Here is a 19,659-nt window from a genome sequence, read left to right as displayed (position 1 = left end):
AGGAAGCACAATTCTTCGATTTCTCTCTCTAAACTAAACCCCTGTCACGTTAGTTTGAGTTTGAGAAGAATTATTTTTTCAAATGTGGAAAATACAAAACACACGGTAGCGTGGCCGAGCGGTCTAAGGCGCTGGTTTTAGGCACCAGTCCGAAAGGGCGTGGGTTCGAATCCCACCGCTGCCATTTTTACTTTATTATGCCACTTGTTAGATGAACAAGAAATGTGGGTAATATATTTCGAAGGAGGATATTTTTGGTGGGCCTATTACAACAAGCGAAGAGCGTTTCTCGCCAATTAAACAGGAAACAATTACTACATTCATGATGGTTTAGGTAAATATCAGCTAATCGCAGAAAGTTGCGACACATATAATTCACAACTAATCTTTGCGTCAACACAGTTTGACAAAATATTCGTTATTTACAACACCCTACGTTTTGTTCAATTATTATTGATTAACGTGTCATTATTTATACACTGAGTATTGAGCAATGATGTTTCATTGGAAACAGGAAAACGCGGATTGAAAAGCCGCTAGAACTGACAATGGCAAACGCCCAGATACCGAGGGAAAAAGGTACATCAAAGAAAGGAGTTGAAAGGTAAACATTGACTGTAAGAGAATTAATAGGGTGAAAAAATGCTAAATAATTAGGTAAAAGACAGGATTGACAGAAATGCAAATGGCAGGAAATCCAGAAGAAAAATCTGCTTGATGGTAAGATAAGACGAGAAAACAAATAAAGCTTGCATAAGGCGAGGCTAGCAAGATCAAAGGCCCAAAAGAGAGACAAAAGGATGAAACAATGTCATGTGAAGGGGAATATAGTGAAATGTGTCTAAAACAACTGGAATAAGCCAAGCAGCTTCTGTATTAGAGGCATGGAAAACAATCCATGATATAAGGTGGAGGAAAATTGACAAAATTAGGTTCATCTGAAAAATGATATAGCCTAAAATAGCAGTAGTTCGTAAGGGTAAAGATTGAATTCAAATTATCAACTGTGAGTGTATTATACAAAGAACAGTCGATTGCACTGTTTTATTAAAAGCAGTAGTTTAGATGGCGCTTGCTGAATTTACTTTCTCTGGTCAGCATTTCTAAAGTAGGAACGCCTAAACGTCGGTGTCTTATATAAAATAACCCCTACTCGTATGTAACATTGATAGAAAAGAATTGAATCTCTAAAGAAAGTGAGCATATAAAGTTTTATGGTATTTTCTATTTTACTTTTAAAACTTGTATCTCTTGGAAAATATGCTCGTCTACTAAAACAAACCCTTCTTTGACGATTTGTGGGTTCAACTTGCGGTCTAAAAAATAAGTGAAATACGAAAAATTTAAAATTCTTTTAACATTGAACCTCGGCATTAATAATTTAAAGAAATAGGAACGTTCATCTTTATATAATGCCAGAGGTGACGTATTTTAAATAAACACACATTTCTATTCACACCTTACACTAAGAACGTAAATACTCTTGATAGTATTTATTTTGTGAAGTATGCATTGCGGTTAACGCCAGTGATTTTGAAACTTTATCACAAAGAATCAGCAAACAAACTATTTGTGGAATTAAAGAAAGCAAAGTCACTTTATTAAGAAATGGATTACGATAGTGAATTTGCAATTTACGTCAAACGGTATATCGCTAAAAATTAAAATAGGCTGCCCGAACATTATAATTCGCGATATCCGACAGAAGATCTTGAGCACTGTGGACGTCTCTAACGAATTTATGACAAGTTACGTGTTAAACATTGTTCTTTTAAGTACATACTATCAGAGGATTTTTCGTTAAATCTTTATGAAACTGAGAATGGAAATATGATATAAACAAATTAACGACTTTCCTGGGAAACCATATCTCGTGCTCACACTCTTTATAATATTCATCTGAAATACAAAGAGATGTCGGGGTGCAAATCTGCGGTATTTGCATCCTGTAGGTTTGAAAAATATTTAGTTGCAATTATGGAACAGAAGTAATAGAGGATATTTTCGAATATATGAAATATTTTTCAAATTAATTCCAGATCCAAATAGGCATTTATCATCCTCAGCCTCCTTACGGACACTGAAAGTCTATCACTGCATGTGTTGACTGCCTTCATATATTTCTTTAGTCAAGATGAAGTGTTACCGTATTGTTTCTGTTTTTTTTTTGAATAATATTTAAGGGTTTTTTATCTCCCGCTTAACTGCCAATCAAGACGTGTTCTTTTTATTCTGCTTTCGGATAACTAGCACGATAAAATCTAAAGATATATACATCTGTTCCATCAATTAAAAAAACAAACCTTATCGACTGCTATATTGATGTAAGTAGATTAAATGTTTTAGTTAAATACACTTTTCTCCGTAAATCTTTAGTTGAGATTCTATAGAAAACCTTGAGAGTATGAAAAGAACGTGGTTTCCTGCAGTAAATCTGGTAAACACTGGATAATGTTTATCACTGATCGTTATACTTCCATTTAGAATCTGGACACAAAAAATAAACTTGTGGTGTGCAGAATGTGGCTCTAACTGCCTTCTCGTATTTCTTCTACACCTGGAACACACTTTCTGAAGCTATGTTTCGTGAAAGGTCGATTCTACGGATAGATTAAGAAGTTTGCAATGCCAACTTGTTCTCTTAAAGACGTACGGTCATCAGATAGTCTGATGTGGCTTTGCTATAAGAAAAACACACATGTGAAGACGTACGAACTGTCAGCTCCAGTGTTGTGATGAATTGATCTTTTGTTTTCATGTCGCAATCTCCACGATGTAACACTGTTTTGTGTAAAGAAGGATGACGTGTAAAATACGGCTTGAAACATTTTGTTGTGGGAGACAACCTGAATGATTTTGTAGGGTGTCCGAACATAGTGGTACGAAAAACTGTGATCGTGTCAGCAGCGTTACGACAGAAAGGGTAAGAACCATAATCATAAAGAAATGATTCGAGACATCAGTATCCATAAGTTAAGAAAAGGATTAATCCCTTTCAATACGTCTTTGTCATTTAACACATAAAATCAGTGCTTTCTTTTATACGTTATTACTAGTGAGTTTTGCCACAGAATACAGTATCTTGAATGTGGAAATTAAGTGAACATTGAGATATAAATATATATACATATAAAGGTTTTTAAATGTATACAACTCTCAATAGAAGATTCTTTTAGATCAAACATAAATGAAACCATTTTTTGTAATATACACTTTAACAACCGGCTAACCATTCCAATTCTAGCCATATATTGTTCACCCACTAAAGATATCGACATTAACTTCCTACAGAAATGTGTTAACCGTAAACCTAAACTAATCATCATTGGGGATTTCAATTCTCCACACACAGAACTATGGGGAAATAGAAACACACGGAGAGGGTTGTGTATAAAAAAATTCTTTCTATTAAGAAAAGCACCTGATAAACGACCGCACACCTACACACTTTTCAGCCGCCAACGGCTCATATGACGTACTTGATTACATCATAGCCTCCAAGGACACAGTAAATAGAATCTCTAACTTCAGAGTGCATGACGAAATCACGAGTGACCACTTCTCCATTTCCTGTATGATTCACCCGCGCCACCCTGCCGTGGCGTACGTGACTTCCTCAGCATACACTGACACCAAAACAGATTGGCTCACTTTCAACGCTTCACTAGATTCATATCTACCCCACCCAATTAAACATGCTAACAACAAAACAGAACTAGACAACTATGTAAATCAAGTTACAGAAGCCATACATAAAAACACAATCCCTAAAACAAGGAGAAAGCATTCACATAATCAATGGACTTTAACACCGGAAATTCACGCACTTATAATCAAACGCAGGCAATTAAGACGAATACACTTTATAACACGTGATCCATCTATCAAAACACAGATTAACATAACAAATGCAAAAATTAAACAATAAATTAAAATAGCAAAAGACACTAATTGGCAAAACTTTTGTAAAACTTAGAAAAATAAAAAACAATCCAAAAAATTTTGGAAAAAATTCAACAGTATTTCTTTAGACAAAACACAAACAACCTGCTACAACATATCACACACAACAATATAATCGCAAGGACGGACGTAGAGAAAGCCTACCTATTAGACGACTACTTCGAATCCTCCTTTTGCAACCTAAATTCAGTCGACTTTGACACACAACACCAACATCATGTCAACAACTTCATAAATAGAAATTAAGCTTCATTCTCACCACAATTACCTGGCGAGACATTTGAGACATACTCAAGTTCAATCAACAGGAAAATTACCATCACTGAACTAAAATTAATATTAAAACTTGAAAACACTTCCCCGGACACGACCAAATACCAAACATTATTCTGAAAAAAGCTATACTCTCATATTTCAACACCTCACAAACATCATGAATATTTCACTAACAACAGGATATTACCCCGACACTTGGAAAATAGCCATCATAACCACGATTCCAAAGAAACAAACCAACAGGACAAATTCAGATAATTTCCGTCTCATCAGTCTGTTAAGCTGCCTTGACAAACTGATGGAGAGGGTTATCTCCAACCGTCTTCTTCACTTTTGTGAAAGAAATAATATCCTTCCAGAATCCCAGAATGCCTCCAGAGAAAACAGGCAAACAACAGATCACCTCACACGACTCAACGAATCAGTCTACAAAACTTTTAACAACAACCAAGTAACCGTTGGTGTATTCCTAGACGTCAAAAAAGCATTTGACAGCGTATGACACAATGCCATCAAATGCAAACTAACTCATCTAAATATAAACCCCAGTATAGTTAAATGGATATCAAACTTCCTGAGAGATAGAACAGCGCAAGTAAAAGTCAATAAAACTATATCTAAATCATTGAACATAACTGCAGGAGTGCCCCAAGGAACAGTCCTTTCTCCACTACTATATATTATTTTCGTCAACGACATACATTTCCCCAATTTAACATACACGCATAATTCACAATACGCAGACGACATCGCTATCTGGAGCACCTCCAGAAACCCAGTAATGGCCATGTCTCGCGTTCAAGAATCACTGAACAACGTCTCGACCTGGGTAACAAGTGGAGAGTTGTTTTAAATCCAACCAAAACACAAGCAATCACCTTCTACAGGAAACTGAAAAACAAAGAAAAAATCTAGAAAAGTAAAATTATCACTCGGAAATACGCCCATTAACATGAGCAAAAACATCACATTCCTTGGCATCACTTTTGACACAAACTAACATGGAAAAACATGTTAACAACATACACTCATCAATTAGAAAACGCATTTCACACTTAATGACTCTAACCAGCAAACACTGAAAATGCTCACCAAAAACCATTATCCAAATATACAAGGCTTACATCCGTCCACTAATAGAGTATGGATGTCAAGTCACATATAATATGTCAAATAACACACTTCAGAAAATCCAAGCTCAACCAAACAAAATACTGTACTAAGATCTGCATTCACTCTAACATCATACACTCCAGTAAATTATATACATCAAATCAGCAACTTACCAACACTAAAAAAGAGACAAATAGAAATAGCACACAAATACTATTTAAAAGCAGAACACAGAAACAAACTAACTCTATAAATTAACTAGTGCACCAACCAAATTTATTTCACCATACAACATATTTCGGGAGTCACAAACAACACAACAAAGTACTTAAAGGGCAAAACTCACGAAAACATTATAAATTTTCGTTTTCAGGTCTCGGGCACAGGATATGTAAAACTTTCGGCGCCTGTCCTGTGAAAGAGGGTTTTTATCGGGGCACTCCCGTTTCCCCCCACAGGAAAAACTCAGGCATTGGATCTTCAGATCCCAGCCTAGGCAACTTTATTGCCATGCCCTGAATTGGGTCGTTTATGTTCAAATTTACTATGACATCTAACTTTCGGAACGGGATCTGGCTGTTTTCTCCGGTGCTACCTTTGCCTCGTTCATGAATAATATTAATTATGAACAACTTCACTCCTTCATCCAAAATAGAGTTAAAAAAACCCCAGCTAAATTCAATAAACTTCCAGGAAAAGGATGAAGAGGAAGCACAATTCTTCTGATTTCTCTCTCTCTAAACTAAACCCCTGTCACGTTAGTTTGAGTTTGAGAAGAATTCTTTTTTCAAATGTGGAAAAACAAAACACACGGTAGCGTGGCCGAGCGGTCTAAGGCGCTGGTTTTAGGCACCAGTCCGAAAGGGCGTGGGTTCGAATCCCACCGCTGCCATTTTTAACTTTATTATGCCACTTGTTAGATGAACAAGAAATGTGGGTAATATATTTCGAAGGAGGATATTTTTGGTGGGCCTATTACAACAAGCGAAGAGCGTTTCTCGCCAATTAAACAGGAAACAATTACTACATTCATGATGGTTTAGGTAAATATCAGCTAATCGCAGAAAGTTGCGACACATATAATTCACAACTAATCTTTGCGTCAACACAGTTTGACAAAATATTCGTTATTTACAACACCCTACGTTTTGTTCAATTATTATTGATTAACGTGTCATTATTTATACACTGAGTATTGAGCAATGATGTTTCATTGGAAACAGGAAAACGCGGATTGAAAAGCCGCTAGAACTGACAATGGCAAACGCCCAGATACCGAGGGAAAAAGGTACATCAAAGAAAGGAGTTGAAAGGTAAACATTGACTGTAAGAGAATTAATAGGGTGAAAAAATGCTAAATAATTAGGTAAAAGACAGGATTGACAGAAATGCAAATGGCAGGAAATCCAGAAGAAAAATCTGCTTGATGGTAAGATAAGACGAGAAAACAAATAAAGCTTGAATAAGGCGAGGCTAGCAAGATCAAAGGCCCAAAAGAGAGACAAAAGGATGAAACAATGTCATGTGAAGGGGAATATAGTGAAATGTGTCTAAAACAACTGGAATAAGCCAAGCAGCTTCTGTATTAGAGGCATGGAAAACAATCCATGATATAAGGTGGAGGAAAATTGACAAAATTAGGTTCATCTGAAAAATGATATAGCCTAAAATAGCAGTAGTTCGTAAGGGTAAAGATTGAATTCAAATTATCAACTGTGAGTGTATTATACAAAGAACAGTCGATTGCACTGTTTTATTAAAAGCAGTAGTTTAGATGGCGCTTGCTGAATTTACTTTCTCTGGTCAGCATTTCTAAAGTAGGAACGCCTAAACGTCGGTGTCTTATATAAAATAACCCCTACTCGTATGTAACATTGATAGAAAAGAATTGAATCTCTAAAGAAAGTGAGCATATAAAGTTTTATGGTATTTTCTATTTTACTTTTAAAACTTGTATCTCTTGGAAAATATGCTCGTCTACTAAAACAAACCCTTCTTTGACGATTTGTGGGTTCAACTTGCGGTCTAAAAAATAAGTGAAATACGAAAAATTTAAAATTCTTTTAACATTGAACCTCGGCATTAATAATTTAAAGAAATAGGAACGTTCATCTTTATATAATGCCAGAGGTGACGTATTTTAAATAAACACACATTTCTATTCACACCTTACACTAAGAACGTAAATACTCTTGATAGTATTTATTTTGTGAAGTATGCATTGCGGTTAACGCCAGTGATTTTGAAACTTTATCACAAAGAATCAGCAAACAAACTATTTGTGGAATTAAAGAAAGCAAAGTCACTTTATTAAGAAATGGATTACGATAGTGAATTTGCAATTTACGTCAAACGGTATATCGCTAAAAATTAAAATAGGCTGCCCGAACATTATAATTCGCGATATCCGACAGAAGATCTTGAGCACTGTGGACGTCTCTAACGAATTTATGACAAGTTACGTGTTAAACATTGTTCTTTTAAGTACATACTATCAGAGGATTTTTCGTTAAATCTTTATGAAACTGAGAATGGAAATATGATATAAACAAATTAACGACTTTCCTGGGAAACCATATCTCGTGCTCACACTCTTTATAATATTCATCTGAAATACAAAGAGATGTCGGGGTGCAAATCTGCGGTATTTGCATCCTGTAGGTTTGAAAAATATTTAGTTGCAATTATGGAACAGAAGTAATAGAGGATATTTTCGAATATATGAAATATTTTTCAAATTAATTCCAGATCCAAATAGGCATTTATCATCCTCAGCCTCCTTACGGACACTGAAAGTCTATCACTGCATGTGTTGACTGCCTTCATATATTTCTTTAGTCAAGATGAAGTGTTACCGTATTGTTTCTGTTTTTTTTTTGAATAATATTTAAGGGTTTTTTATCTCCCGCTTAACTGCCAATCAAGACGTGTTCTTTTTATTCTGCTTTCGGATAACTAGCACGATAAAATCTAAAGATATATACATCTGTTCCATCAATTAAAAAAACAAACCTTATCGACTGCTATATTGATGTAAGTAGATTAAATGTTTTAGTTAAATACACTTTTCTCCGTAAATCTTTAGTTGAGATTCTATAGAAAACCTTGAGAGTATGAAAAAGAACGTGGTTTCCCTGCAGTAAATCTGGTAAACACTGGATAATGTTTATCACTGATCGTTATACTTCCATTTAGAATCTGGACACAAAAAATAAACTTGTGGTGTGCAGAATGTGGCTCTAACTGCCTTCTCGTATTTCTTCTACACCTGGAACACACTTTCTGAAGCTATGTTTCGTGAAAGGTCGATTCTACGGATAGATTAAGAAGTTTGCAATGCCAACTTGTTCTCTTAAAGACGTACGGTCATCAGATAGTCTGATGTGGCTTTGCTATAAGAAAAACACACATGTGAAGACGTACGAACTGTCAGCTCCAGTGTTGTGATGAATTGATCTTTTTTGTTTTCATGTCGCAATCTCCACGATGTAACACTGTTTTGTGTAAAGAAGGATGACGTGTAAAATACGGCTTGAAACATTTTGTTGTGGGAGACAACCTGAATGATTTTGTAGGGTGTCCGAACATAGTGGTACGAAAAACTGTGATCGTGTCAGCAGCGTTACGACAGAAAGGGTAAGAACCATAATCATAAAGAAATGATTCGAGACATCAGTATCCATAAGTTAAGAAAAGGATTAATCCCTTTCAATACGTCTTTGTCATTTAACACATAAAATCAGTGCTTTCTTTTATACGTTATTACTAGTGAGTTTTGCCACAGAATACAGTATCTTGAATGTGGAAATTAAGTGAACATTGAGATATAAATATATATACATATAAAGGTTTTTAAATGTATACAACTCTCAATAGAAGATTCTTTTAGATCAAACATAAATGAAACCATTTTTTGTAATATACACTTTAACAACCGGCTAACCATTCCAATTCTAGCCATATATTGTTCACCCACTAAAGATATCGACATTAACTTCCTACAGAAATGTGTTAACCGTAAACCTAAACTAATCATCATTGGGGATTTCAATTCTCCACACACAGAACTATGGGGAAATAGAAACACACGGAGAGGGTTGTGTATAAAAAAATTCTTTCTATTAAGAAAAGCACCTGATAAACGACCGCACACCTACACACTTTTCAGCCGCCAACGGCTCATATGACGTACTTGATTACATCATAGCCTCCAAGGACACAGTAAATAGAATCTCTAACTTCAGAGTGCATGACGAAATCACGAGTGACCACTTCTCCATTTCCTGTATGATTCACCCGCGCCACCCTGCCGTGGCGTACGTGACTTCCTCAGCATACACTGACACCAAAACAGATTGGCTCACTTTCAACGCTTCACTAGATTCATATCTACCCCACCCAATTAAACATGCTAACAACAAAACAGAACTAGACAACTATGTAAATCAAGTTACAGAAGCCATACATAAAAACACAATCCCTAAAACAAGGAGAAAGCATTCACATAATCAATGGACTTTAACACCGGAAATTCACGCACTTATAATCAAACGCAGGCAATTAAGACGAATACACTTTATAACACGTGATCCATCTATCAAAACACAGATTAACATAACAAATGCAAAAATTAAACAATAAATTAAAATAGCAAAAGACACTAATTGGCAAAACTTTTGTAAAAACTTAGAAAAAATAAAAAACAATCCAAAAAAATTTTGGAAAAAATTCAACAGTATTTCTTTAGACAAAACACAAACAACCTGCTACAACATATCACACACAACAATATAATCGCAAGGACGGACGTAGAGAAAGCCTACCTATTAGACGACTACTTCGAATCCTCCTTTTGCAACCTAAATTCAGTCGACTTTGACACACAACACCAACATCATGTCAACAACTTCATAAATAGAAATTAAGCTTCATTCTCACCACAATTACCTGGCGAGACATTGGAGACATACTCAAGTTCAATCAACAGGAAAATTACCATCACTGAACTAAAATTAATATTAAAACTTGAAAACACTTCCCCGGACACGACCAAATACCAAACATTATTCTGAAAAAAGCTATACTCTCATATTTCAACACCTCACAAACATCATGAATATTTCACTAACAACAGGATATTACCCCGACACTTGGAAAATAGCCATCATAACCACGATTCCAAAGAAACAAACCAACAGGACAAATTCAGATAATTTCCGTCTCATCAGTCTGTTAAGCTGCCTTGACAAACTGATGGAGAGGGTTATCTCCAACCGTCTTCTTCACTTTTGTGAAAGAAATAATATCCTTCCAGAATCCCAGAATGCCTCCAGAGAAAACAGGCAAACAACAGATCACCTCACACGACTCAACGAATCAGTCTACAAAACTTTTAACAACAACCAAGTAACCGTTGGTGTATTCCTAGACGTCAAAAAAGCATTTGACAGCGTATGACACAATGCCATCAAATGCAAACTAACTCATCTAAATATAAACCCCAGTATAGTTAAATGGATATCAAACTTCCTGAGAGATAGAACAGCGCAAGTAAAAGTCAATAAAACTATATCTAAATCATTGAACATAACTGCAGGAGTGCCCCAAGGAACAGTCCTTTCTCCACTACTATATATTATTTTCGTCAACGACATACATTTCCCCAATTTAACATACACGCATAATTCACAATACGCAGACGACATCGCTATCTGGAGCACCTCCAGAAACCCAGTAATGGCCATGTCTCGCGTTCAAGAATCACTGAACAACGTCTCGACCTGGGTAACAAGTGGAGAGTTGTTTTAAATCCAACCAAAACACAAGCAATCACCTTCTACAGGAAACTGAAAAACAAAGAAAAAATCTAGAAAAGTAAAATTATCACTCGGAAATACGCCCATTAACATGAGCAAAAACATCACATTCCTTGGCATCACTTTTGACACAAACTAACATGGAAAAACATGTTAACAACATACACTCATCAATTAGAAAACGCATTTCACACTTAATGACTCTAACCAGCAAACACTGAAAATGCTCACCAAAAACCATTATCCAAATATACAAGGCTTACATCCGTCCACTAATAGAGTATGGATGTCAAGTCACATATAATATGTCAAATAACACACTTCAGAAAATCCAAGCTCAACCAAACAAAATACTGTACTAAGATCTGCATTCACTCTAACATCATACACTCCAGTAAATTATATACATCAAATCAGCAACTTACCAACACTAAAAAAGAGACAAATAGAAATAGCACACAAATACTATTTAAAAGCAGAACACAGAAACAAACTAACTCTATAAATTAACTAGTGCACCAACCAAATTTATTTCACCATACAACATATTTCGGGAGTCACAAACAACACAACAAAGTACTTAAAGGGCAAAACTCACGAAAACATTATAATTTTCGTTTTCAGGTCTCGGGCACAGGATATGTAAAACTTTCGGCGCCTGTCCTGTGAAAGAGGGTTTTTATCGGGGCACTCCCGTTTCCCCCCACAGGAAAAACTCAGGCATTGGATCTTCAGATCCCAGCCTAGGCAACTTTATTGCCATGCCCTGAATTGGGTCGTTTATGTTCAAATTTACTATGACATCTAACTTTCGGAACGGGATCTGGCTGTTTTCTCCGGTGCTACCTTTGCCTCGTTCATGAATAATATTAATTATGAACAACTTCACTCCTTCATCCAAAATAGAGTTAAAAAAACCCCAGCTAAATTCAATAAACTTCCAGGAAAAGGATGAAGAGGAAGCACAATTCTTCTGATTTCTCTCTCTCTAAACTAAACCCCTGTCACGTTAGTTTGAGTTTGAGAAGAATTCTTTTTTCAAATGTGGAAAAAACAAAACACACGGTAGCGTGGCCGAGCGGTCTAAGGCGCTGGTTTTAGGCACCAGTCCGAAAGGGCGTGGGTTCGAATCCCACCGCTGCCATTTTTAACTTTATTATGCCACTTGTTAGATGAACAAGAAATGTGGGTAATATATTTCGAAGGAGGATATTTTTGGTGGGCCTATTACAACAAGCGAAGAGCGTTTCTCGCCAATTAAACAGGAAACAATTACTACATTCATGATGGTTTAGGTAAATATCAGCTAATCGCAGAAAGTTGCGACACATATAATTCACAACTAATCTTTGCGTCAACACAGTTTGACAAAATATTCGTTATTTACAACACCCTACGTTTTGTTCAATTATTATTGATTAACGTGTCATTATTTATACACTGAGTATTGAGCAATGATGTTTCATTGGAAACAGGAAAACGCGGATTGAAAAGCCGCTAGAACTGACAATGGCAAACGCCCAGATACCGAGGGAAAAAGGTACATCAAAGAAAGGAGTTGAAAGGTAAACATTGACAGTAAGAGAATTAATAGGGTGAAAAAATGCTAAATAATTAGGTAAAAGACAGGATTGACAGAAATGCAAATGGCAGGAAATCCAGAAGAAAAATCTGCTTGATGGTAAGATAAGACGAGAAAACAAATAAAGCTTGCATAAGGCGAGGCTAGCAAGATCCAAGGCCCAAAAGAGAGACAAAAGGATGAAACAATGTCATGTGAAGGGGAATATAGTGAAATGTGTCTAAAACAACTGGAATAAGCCAAGCAGCTTCTGTATTAGAGGCATGGAAAACAATCCATGATATAAGGTGGAGGAAAATTGACAAAATTAGGTTCATCTGAAAAATGATATAGCCTAAAATAGCAGTAGTTCGTAAGGGTAAAGATTGAATTCAAATTATCAACTGTGAGTGTATTATACAAAGAACAGTCGATTGCACTGTTTTATTAAAAGCAGTAGTTTAGATGGCGCTTGCTGAATTTACTTTCTCTGGTCAGCATTTCTAAAGTAGGAACGCCTAAACGTCGGTGTCTTATATAAAATAACCCCTACTCGTATGTAACATTGATAGAAAAGAATTGAATCTCTAAAGAAAGTGAGCATATAAAGTTTTATGGTATTTTCTATTTTACTTTTAAAACTTGTATCTCTTGGAAAATATGCTCGTCTACTAAAACAAACCCTTCTTTGACGATTTGTGGGTTCAACTTGCGGTCTAAAAAATAAGTGAAATACGAAAAATTTAAAATTCTTTTAACATTGAACCTCGGCATTAATAATTTAAAGAAATAGGAACGTTCATCTTTATATAATGCCAGAGGTGACGTATTTTAAATAAACACACATTTCTATTCACACCTTACACTAAGAACGTAAATACTCTTGATAGTATTTATTTTGTGAAGTATGCATTGCGGTTAACGCCAGTGATTTTGAAACTTTATCACAAAGAATCAGCAAACAAACTATTTGTGGAATTAAAGAAAGCAAAGTCACTTTATTAAGAAATGGATTACGATAGTGAATTTGCAATTTACGTCAAACGGTATATCGCTAAAATTAAAATAGGCTGCCCGAACATTATAATTCGCGATATCCGACAGAAGATCTTGAGCACTGTGGACGTCTCTAACGAATTTATGACAAGTTACGTGTTAAACATTGTTCTTTTAAGTACATACTATCAGAGGATTTTTCGTTAAATCTTTATGAAACTGAGAATGGAAATATGATATAAACAAATTAACGACTTTCCTGGGAAACCATATCTCGTGCTCACACTCTTTATAATATTCATCTGAAATACAAAGAGATGTCGGGGTGCAAATCTGCGGTATTTGCATCCTGTAGGTTTGAAAAATATTTAGTTGCAATTATGGAACAGAAGTAATAGAGGATATTTTCGAATATATGAAATATTTTTCAAATTAATTCCAGATCCAAATAGGCATTTATCATCCTCAGCCTCCTTACGGACACTGAAAGTCTATCACTGCATGTGTTGACTGCCTTCATATATTTCTTTAGTCAAGATGAAGTGTTACCGTATTGTTTCTGTTTTTTTTTTGAATAATATTTAAGGGTTTTTTATCTCCCGCTTAACTGCCAATCAAGACGTGTTCTTTTTATTCTGCTTTCGGATAACTAGCACGATAAAATCTAAAGATATATACATCTGTTCCATCAATTAAAAAAACAAACCTTATCGACTGCTATATTGATGTAAGTAGATTAAATGTTTTAGTTAAATACACTTTTCTCCGTAAATCTTTAGTTGAGATTCTATAGAAAACCTTGAGAGTATGAAAAAGAACGTGGTTTCCCTGCAGTAAATCTGGTAAACACTGGATAATGTTTATCACTGATCGTTATACTTCCATTTAGAATCTGGACACAAAAAATAAACTTGTGGTGTGCAGAATGTGGCTCTAACTGCCTTCTCGTATTTCTTCTACACCTGGAACACACTTTCTGAAGCTATGTTTCGTGAAAGGTCGATTCTACGGATAGATTAAGAAGTTTGCAATGCCAACTTGTTCTCTTAAAGACGTACGGTCATCAGATAGTCTGATGTGGCTTTGCTATAAGAAAAACACACATGTGAAGACGTACGAACTGTCAGCTCCAGTGTTGTGATGAATTGATCTTTTTGTTTTCATGTCGCAATCTCCACGATGTAACACTGTTTTGTGTAAAGAAGGATGACGTGTAAAATACGGCTTGAAACATTTTGTTGTGGGAGACAACCTGAATGATTTTGTAGGGTGTCCGAACATAGTGGTACGAAAAACTGTGATCGTGTCAGCAGCGTTACGACAGAAAGGGTAAGAACCATAATCATAAAGAAATGATTCGAGACATCAGTATCCATAAGTTAAGAAAAGGATTAATCCCTTTCAATACGTCTTTGTCATTTAACACATAAAATCAGTGCTTTCTTTTATACGTTATTACTAGTGAGTTTTGCCACAGAATACAGTATCTTGAATGTGGAAATTAAGTGAACATTGAGATATAAATATATATACATATAAAGGTTTTTAAATGTATACAACTCTCAATAGAAGATTCTTTTAGATCAAACATAAATGAAACCATTTTTTGTAATATACACTTTAACAACCGGCTAACCATTCCAATTCTAGCCATATATTGTTCACCCACTAAAGATATCGACATTAACTTCCTACAGAAATGTGTTAACCGTAAACCTAAACTAATCATCATTGGGGATTTCAATTCTCCACACACAGAACTATGGGGAAATAGAAACACACGGAGAGGGTTGTGTATAAAAAAATTCTTTCTATTAAGAAAAGCACCTGATAAACGACCGCACACCTACACACTTTTCAGCCGCCAACGGCTCATATGACGTACTTGATTACATCATAGCCTCCAAGGACACAGTAAATAGAATCTCTAACTTCAGAGTGCATGACGAAATCACGAGTGACCACTTCTCCATTTCCTGTATGATTCACCCGCGCCACCCTGCCGTGGCGTACGTGACTTCCTCAGCATACACTGACACCAAAACAGATTGGCTCACTTTCAACGCTTCACTAGATTCATATCTACCCCACCCAATTAAACATGCTAACAACAAAACAGAACTAGACAACTATGTAAATCAAGTTACAGAAGCCATACATAAAAACACAATCCCTAAAACAAGGAGAAAGCATTCACATAATCAATGGACTTTAACACCGGAAATTCACGCACTTATAATCAAACGCAGGCAATTAAGACGAATACACTTTATAACACGTGATCCATCTATCAAAACACAGATTAACATAACAAATGCAAAATTAAACAATAAATTAAAATAGCAAAAGACACTAATTGGCAAAACTTTTGTAAAACTTAGAAAAATAAAAAACAATCCAAAAAAATTTTGGAAAAATTCAACAGTATTTCTTTAGACAAAAACACAAACAACCTGCTACAACATATCACACACAACAATATAATCGCAAGGACGGACGTAGAGAAAGCCTACCTATTAGACGACTACTTCGAATCCTCCTTTTGCAACCTAAATTCAGTCGACTTTGACACACAACACCAACATCATGTCAACAACTTCATAAATAGAAATTAAGCTTCATTCTCACCACAATTACCTGGCGAGACATTGGAGACATACTCAAGTTCAATCAACAGGAAAATTACCATCACTGAACTAAAAATTAATATTAAAACTTGAAAACACTTCCCCGGACACGACCAAATACCAAACATTATTCTGAAAAAAGCTATACTCTCATATTTCAACACCTCACAAACATCATGAATATTTCACTAACAACAGGATATTACCCCGACACTTGGAAAATAGCCATCATAACCACGATTCCAAAGAAACAAACCAACAGGACAAATTCAGATAATTTCCGTCTCATCAGTCTGTTAAGCTGCCTTGACAAACTGATGGAGAGGGTTATCTCCAACCGTCTTCTTCACTTTTGTGAAAGAAATAATATCCTTCCAGAATCCCAGAATGCCTCCAGAAAAACAGGCAAACAACAGATCACCTCACACGACTCAACGAATCAGTCTACAAAACTTTTAACAACAACCAAGTAACCGTTGGTGTATTCCTAGACGTCAAAAAAGCATTTGACAGCGTATGACACAATGCCATCAAATGCAAACTAACTCATCTAAATATAAACCCCACTATAGTTAAATGGATATCAAACTTCCTGAGAGATAGAACAGCGCAAGTAAAAGTCAATAAAACTATATCTAAATCATTGAACATAACTGCAGGAGTGCCCCAAGGAACAGTCCTTTCTCCACTACTATATATTATTTTCGTCAACGACATACATTTCCCCAATTTAACATACACGCATAATTCACAATACGCAGACGACATCGCTATCTGGAGCACCTCCAGAAACCCAGTAATGGCCATGTCTCGCGTTCAAGAATCACTGAACAACGTCTCGACCTGGAGTAACAAGTGGAGAGTTGTTTTAAATCCAACCAAAACACAAGCAATCACCTTCTACAGGAAACTGAAAAAACAAAGAAAAAATCTAGAAAAAGTAAAATTATCACTCGGAAATACGCCCATTAACATGAGCAAAAACATCACATTCCTTGGCATCACTTTTGACACAAACTAACATGGAAAAAACATGTTAACAACATACACTCATCAATTAGAAAACGCATTTCACACTTAATGACTCTAACCAGCAAACACTGAAAATGCTCACCAAAAACCATTATCCAAATATACAAGGCTTACATCCGTCCACTAATAGAGTATGGATGTCAAGTCACATATAATATGTCAAATAACACACTTCAGAAAATCCAAGCTCAACCAAACAAAATACTGTACTAAGATCTGCATTCACTCTAACATCATACACTCCAGTAAATTATATACATCAAATCAGCAACTTACCAACACTAAAAAAGAGACAAATAGAAATAGCACACAAATACTATTTAAAAGCAGAACACAGAAACAAACTAACTCTATAAATTAACTAGTGCACCAACCAAATTTATTTCACCATACAACATATTTCGGGAGTCACAAACAACACAACAAAGTACTTAAAGGGCAAAACTCACGAAAACATTATAAATTTTCGTTTTCAGGTCTCGGGCACAGGATATGTAAAACTTTCGGCGCCTGTCCTGTGAAAGAGGGTTTTTATCGGGGCACTCCCGTTTCCCCCCACAGGAAAAACTCAGGCATTGGATCTTCAGATCCCAGCCTAGGCAACTTTATTGCCATGCCCTGAATTGGGTCGTTTATGTTCAAATTTACTATGACATCTAACTTTCGGAACGGGATCTGGCTGTTTTCTCCGGTGCTACCTTTGCCTCGTTCATGAATAATATTAATTATGAACAACTTCACTCCTTCATCCAAAATAGAGTTAAAAAAACCCCAGCTAAATTCAATAAACTTCCAGGAAAAAGGATGAAGAGGAAGCACAATTCTTCTGATTTCTCTCTCTCTAAACTAAACCCCTGTCACGTTAGTTTGAGTTTGAGAAGAATTCTTTTTTCAAATGTGGAAAATACAAAACACACGGTAGCGTGGCCGAGCGGTCTAAGGCGCTGGTTTTAGGCACCAGTCCGAAAGGGCGTGGGTTCGAATCCCACCGCTGCCATTTTTTCTTTATTCACCATTTCTGTTTGTTCACGCGTTGATTCGGAGGTTTCCCTTCCAGGGGAGGCTGCAGCTACCCATCGGGTGGTGGACGATGTTTCTTCCCGGCGATCGACGGTTTCTGGTGGGGCCAGGGAACGGGCTAGTAGTCACCCCCCTGCTGCAGGACGCAAGTTTGATCGTCACTTCCCCCCACTTCCGGTTAGTGGTGAGTGTCCTGCCGGCGATGTGGAGGTGCCTCTTCCTCGTCGTTGGAGGTATGCTAGTGTGGTGGCGATGACTTCTGGTGACAAATCTAAGAAAGGCAGTGGACGAAAACGGGTGTCGGACGTGCCAATACTACGGATATCTCGGGCGAAGGCGGTGTCGCAGCCTTAAATGTGTTTTTTGTGACAGTTTGTTTGTTTCAGTTACTGTAAGACTGTCATTTATTGTTATTTGTACTTTGTGCATATTTGCTTAGATCTTTACATTTATTCTTGTTATTTTTGTGTTTGTGACAGTTTCCTTTCAATTCTTGTACCTTTACTTTATCTTTGGCATGGTACATTTACTCAGGGTGGGAGTTTTGAATTGTAATGGGTTGCGTAATGTTAGTAAGCTGGCTTATTATCTGGATTACTTTGTTACTAATTTTGATGTTGTTTGTCTATAGGAAACGTTTTTTCCTGATGATTTTCATGATGTCGTTCTGAAATTTTGGCGAGGTGTAGCTTTTGTTAATAATTCTCCTTCTGGCCGACAAGGGGTTGCCATCTTGTTACAGCAGTTTTTGTGTGATAATGTTACATTCGTTTCTTCTGATGGGGTGGGTCGGGTTCTGACTGTAAAATTCAGTTTCGAGTCTTTGTCTTATCTGTTATCATCTGTGTATGCTCCTCGCGATATCTCCGAGCGACGGGAATTTTTCCAAAACTTGGAGTATTGTTTGGATGGTTGCACGGGATTGCTTGTTGTGGGAGATTTTAATTGTGTGGTGGAAGTGGCACGCGATCGCTTTCCGGTCCGTTTCTACCGTGACGCCAGCCGTTCGGCTTTTGTACAGTTTCTTAATAGGTTTGATTTACTTGATGCGCATTCACTCATATCGCCGACTACACCTGGTTTCATATGGAAGCGTTTTGTTAATGGTGAGATGATGATGTCTCGTCTTGATAGGGTTTTGCTTTCATCTTCCTTGCAGGGGACTGTCCAACGTTTCCGTACGTTTTGGTTTCCTGCTACAGATCACGCTTTATTGGGCTTCGACCTTACTCTGCGGCCCGTTGTCAGAGGTCCT

General features: G+C 36.4%; 4 non-coding genes across 4 annotated transcripts; all 4 read left to right on the top strand.

The window, feature by feature from the left end:
* The first annotated feature begins 104 nt into the window (after window positions 1-104).
* TRNAL-UAG (transfer RNA leucine (anticodon UAG)) lies at window positions 105-184 on the top strand. Its single transcript has one exon. It is a non-coding gene; the product is annotated as a tRNA-Leu (tRNA).
* A 5,980-nt stretch (window positions 185-6,164) lies between these two features.
* Window positions 6,165-6,244, top strand: TRNAL-UAG (transfer RNA leucine (anticodon UAG)). Its single transcript has one exon. It is a non-coding gene; the product is annotated as a tRNA-Leu (tRNA).
* A 5,988-nt stretch (window positions 6,245-12,232) lies between these two features.
* Window positions 12,233-12,312, top strand: TRNAL-UAG (transfer RNA leucine (anticodon UAG)). Its single transcript has one exon. It is a non-coding gene; the product is annotated as a tRNA-Leu (tRNA).
* A 5,989-nt stretch (window positions 12,313-18,301) lies between these two features.
* On the top strand, window positions 18,302-18,381 carry TRNAL-UAG (transfer RNA leucine (anticodon UAG)). The gene has a single exon. It is a non-coding gene; the product is annotated as a tRNA-Leu (tRNA).
* Window positions 18,382-19,659: the final 1,278 nt, after the last annotated feature.

This window comes from Tachypleus tridentatus, chromosome 4, assembly GCF_004210375.1.
Source record: "Tachypleus tridentatus isolate NWPU-2018 chromosome 4, ASM421037v1, whole genome shotgun sequence".
Taxonomy (NCBI): Eukaryota; Metazoa; Arthropoda; class Merostomata; order Xiphosura; family Limulidae; genus Tachypleus; species Tachypleus tridentatus.
Note: the sequence above shows the minus strand (reverse complement) of the source record. Positions and strands in the feature narration are given on the sequence as shown.